Here is a 5,074-nt window from a genome sequence, read left to right as displayed (position 1 = left end):
AATCGTGAGATACTTTAAATGAGTGCCCCCTGGTATTTTTTTTAGATTCTATTAATGCTAGCCTGCTAAAAAAATGTTTACCATTTTTTTCAGTCTGTTTTATCAAGTTGGATCCCTGTAAACTTGGCCTGGCCGACACACTAACTTTCTGAACTGCATAGATCCACTTGCTCTAAGTACAAGGCTTCTCAGACAGCCTGTTGGAAGAACCAAGGAAAAGCCACTACGTGCAGAACACAGATCATCTAGTCCAATCGTTAACCTAGCACTGACAGTTCCCAACTACACCATATCCCTCAGCGCTATGTCAACCCGCCTCTTGAACACCTCCAGGGATGGGGACTCCCTGGGCAGCCCATTCCAATGCCTGACTACCCATTCTGTAAAGAAATACTTCCTAATATCTAGTCTGAACCTTCCCTGGCACAACTTGAGGCCATTACCTCTTGTCCTATCACTTATTACTTGGTTAAAGAGACCCATCCCCAGCTCTCTGCAACCTCCTTTCAGGTAGCTGTAGAGGGCGATGAGGTCTCCCCTCAGCCTCCTCTTCTCCAGACTAAACACCCCCAGTTCCCTCAGCCGCTCCTCGTACGACATGTGCTCCAGACCCTGCACCAGCTTCGTTGCCCTTCTCTGGACACGCTTGAGTCATTCAATGTCCTTTTTGTAGTGAGGGGCCCAAAACTGAACACAGTCATCGAGGTGCGGCCTCACCAGTGCTGAGTACAGGGATAAGATCCCTTCCCTGTCCCTGCTGGCCATGCTATTGCTGATACAAGCCAGGATGCCATTGGCCTTCTTGGCCACCTGGGCACACTGCTGGCTCCTGTTCAGCCAGCTGTCAATCAACACCCCCAGGTCCCTCTCTGACTGGCAGCTCTCCAGCCACTCCTCCCCAAGCCTGTAGCGCTGCTGGGGGTTGTTGTGGCCCAAGTGCAGCACCCGGCATTTGGCCTTATTGAAACTCCTACAGTTGGCCTCAGCCCATCGCTCCAGCCTGTCCAGGTCTCTCTGCAGAGCCTCCCTACCCTCGAGCAGATCAACACTCCCACCCAACTTGGTGTCATCTGCAAACTTACTGAGGGTGCACTCGATCCCCTCGTCTAGGTCATCAATAAAGATGTTAAACAGGAGTGGCCCCAAAACCGACCCCTGGGGGACACCACTTGTGACCGGACACCAACCGGATTTAACTCCATTCACCACAACTCTTTGGGCCTGGCCATCCAGACAGTTTTTTACCCAGCAAAGCGTGTGCCCATCCAAGCCTCAAGCAGTCAGTTTTACCAGGAGAATGCTGTGGGAAATGGTGTCAAAGGCCTTACTGAAGTCAAGGTAAACAACATCCACAGCCTTTCCCTCATCCAATAAGCGGGTCGCCCTGTCGTAGAAGGAGATCAGGTTTGTCAAGCAGGACCTGCCTTTCACAAACCCCTCCTGACTGGGCCTGATCATCTGGTTGTCCTGCATGTGTTGTGTGATGGTACTCTGGATGAGCTGCTCCATCAGCTTCCCGGGCACCGAAGTCAAGCTGACAGACCTGTAATTTCCTGGATCATCCTTCCGACCCTTCTTATAGATAGACGTCACATTGGCCAGTTTCCAATCTGTCAGGACCTCCCCGGTCAGCCAGGACTGCTGGTAAATGATGGAAAGCGTCTTGGCAAGCACCCCAGCCAGCTCCTTCAGCACCCTTGGGTGTATCCCGTCTGGTCCCATAGACTTGTGTGTGTCTATGTGATGCAGTAGGTCACTGACTGTCTCCTGGATTGCAGGGGGGTCATTCTCTCAGTCTCTGTCTTCTGTCTGAGCAGGCTGGATTCCCTCAGTACAACTAGTCTTGTTATTAAAGACTGAGCCAAAGAAGGCATTAAGGACTTCAGCCTTCTCCTCATCACTTGTTACCATGTTTCCTCCTGCATCTAGCAGGGGATGGATACTCTCCCTGGTCTTTCTTTTGCTACTGACATAGAAACATTTCTTGTTATCCTTGATTGCTGAAGCCAGATTAATTTCCAGCTGGGCTTTAGACCTCCTGATTTCTGCCCTGCATAGCCTCACAGCATCTTTGTAATCACTGTGAGTGGCTAGTCCCTTCTTCCAAAAACTCTAAAGTCTCCTTTTCTCCCTGAGTTCCCGCCAAAGTTCCCTGTTCCGCCAGGGTGGTCTTCTCTGTCGTCGGCTTCTCTTACAGCACCTGGGAACCGCCTGTTCCTGAGCCATTAACACTTCTGTCTTAAAGAGTGCCCAGCCTTCCTGGACCCTATACCCTTCAGGATCATCTCCCAAGGGATCCTTTCAAGCAGGTGCCTAAACAAGACAAAGTCAGCCTTTTGGAAGTCCAGGATGTCAGTTCTGCTTAGCCCTCTCCTGGCCTCTCTAAGAATAGAGAACTCTATTATTTCATGATCGCTGCGCCCTAGTCATCCTCTGACCGCCACATCATCCACCAGTCCTTCTCTGTTCACAAAGAGGAGATCCAGCAGGGCACCTTCTCTGGTTGGTTCTCTCACCAGCTGTGTCAGGAAGTTATCTGCCACACATTCCAGGAATCTCCAGGACTGGTCCCGCTCTGCTGTGTTGTATTTCCAGCAGATGTCTGGGAAGTTAAAGTCTCCCACAAGAACAAGGGCAAGCGATCGTGAGATTTCTCCTAAATACCTACAGAATATTTCATCCACCTCTCTGTCCTGGGTGGGTGGCCTATAGTAGACTCCTATTACAACATCTGCCCTGTTGGCCTTCCCCCTGATTCTAACGCAAAGACACTCCACCCTGTCTTCACTACACTTGTGCTCAAAGCAATCGTAACAGTCCCTAACATACAGGGCCACCCCACCACCTCTCCTTCCTTGTCTGTCCCTCCTAAAGAGCTTCTGGCCATCAACAGGCGCACTCCAGTCATGGGAGACATCCCACCATGTTTCTGTAATAGCCGCGACATCATAATTTTCCTGTTTCATCATGGCTTCAAGCTCCTCCTGTTTGTTACCCATGCTGTGTGCATTGGTTTACATGCACTTCAGATGGGCTGATGTTTTGCCCCCTTCCCCCTTCAGATCTAGTTTAAAGCTCTGTCAATGAGCCCAGCTAACTCCTGCCCCAAGATCCTCTTCCCCCTCTGGGACAGGTGCATCCCATCTAATGCCAAAAGGTCTGGTGCCCTGTATGCCAACCCATGATTGAAAAATCCAAAGCCCTGCCGGTAACACCAGTCTTGGAGCCACATGTTCATCTGTTGAGTTCCCCTGTATTCTTTTTCATCCATTCCCCCAACTGAAGGGATGGAGGAGAACACAATTTGTGCCCCCGGCCCCTTAATCACTTTCCCCAAGGACCTGAAATCTCTCTTCATTGCTTAAGGACTTCTCCTAGTAATGTCATCACTACCTACCTGAAAAACCAGGAGAGGGTAGTAGTCCTTGGGTCTCACTAGAGTGAGGAGCTTTGCCTTGAGGTCCTTGACGCGGGCCCCAGGGAGGCAGCAGACTTCCCTATGAAACGGGTCTGGTCTGCATATGGGGCCTTCGGTACCCCTCAGAATGGAGTCACCCACTACAATGACTCTTCTGGGGTTCTTTTTAGAACTGGTTTTAATACCTGGTCTAGAATGATCCGGCCTTGGTGGGCCTTGGTGGGCCTTGGTCTTCCTCCTTGTTTGTCTCATTTCCTTCCTTCTTCTCTTCTTCACTCAAAAGTTCCAGGGCCCCGAATCTATTGTGAAGGGACACCATGGAGGGTGAGGGAGGTTGGGAGAGGATTTTCCTGCCTCCCTGAGCGGGGACCTGTTTCCAGCCTTGAACCATCACACCATTGCAGTCCTCCTCTTGCTAATTCAGCTCTTAGCGTTGCTCTAAACGTCTCAAACCTCCTTTTTAGCCTAAAAAAGCAACTCCTCCCCACACACTCTAATATCCCCCCTCCGTGCCAATCCAGATTCCTGAATGACACAATCTTTCTGGATACCCATCATCAGTACCCATTTTACTGGGAATGGGAACTCAGGCACTGGATGTGACAGCTCTAAGTAGCTGCTTCTAAAAATTTCGGTTAAAATTGGGTTTTTTTGCAAACACACATGGAAGTCTTAAGCTACTGACTGGCTTTTGTGTGGATCTAATCTATTACCACAGGGCTATTCAGTAGATACAACTTCACTCAGTCCACAGAAGTAAAATACAGATTCACCTGGGTGCAATCTAGTGTGGCAGTAAGCATACTGTTTACATCACGATCAGGTACAAAGAGTTGGTCTAATACCCCCAAGGAGAGCAGACTGTCTAAAGAAGCATCTTTTATAGGAGGGTTCAGAGATTTATTCCTGATTCTTTCCAATTGTGACTTTGGAAAATCCTTGCAAGCCCTTCCAAACTAGTAAGGCAAAGCTGACCTTTTTGGTAGCTGCTGGTAGGATACCTGATCTCGTCTTAAATACAAACTTAGCTGTGACCTTAACTAAATGAGAAAAACCTGAGTTTCAGCGTGAAGAATCACAACAGCTCCTTCTATGCTGGTAGCAACATACAAACACAGGGCAGTTTCAGCTAAACCTTACCTCCCAGACTGTTAACTAACATCTGACCTTTCAGAGACACTTTGCTGGGTGGGAGCAGTCAGGATTCTTCCCACCCTGGCCCAGGGAAGTGGTAGCAGCAGTTGGGATGGCCGAAGACACAGCGCTGGTGGATTTGCACCCACAGGCAACACAGTGGAGGAAGTAACACTTGGGAATCCCGCACTAGAGACGTAAATCCTCAGAGAGTCCTGTGTTACAGCAAAGAAGATTCAAATCAGACTTCAGAAAAACCTTTTTAATGGTTAAGAGAGTGAAGCACTGGGACGGATACTCAGGGAGATTGTGGAGTTTCCAACATAAAGTCTTGAACATTAGCTTCCCCGAGATACATACGTGGGTCCTGTTCTGGGAAGAAGATGAACTACAGCTGCTTCTGAGGTCTTTTCCAGTCCTATTTCTGTGACTCTGCTTTCAAGTCTATTGTCCCACCTCCTGAAAGATAGAAACAAATCTTTTGTTCCGTATTTTGTTTAGTGTATGCATTCACTGGCGCTA

Source organism: Strix uralensis, chromosome Z (assembly GCF_047716275.1).
Source record: "Strix uralensis isolate ZFMK-TIS-50842 chromosome Z, bStrUra1, whole genome shotgun sequence".
NCBI classification, from domain to species: domain Eukaryota; kingdom Metazoa; phylum Chordata; class Aves; order Strigiformes; family Strigidae; genus Strix; species Strix uralensis.
This window is presented reverse-complemented; position numbering follows the sequence as displayed.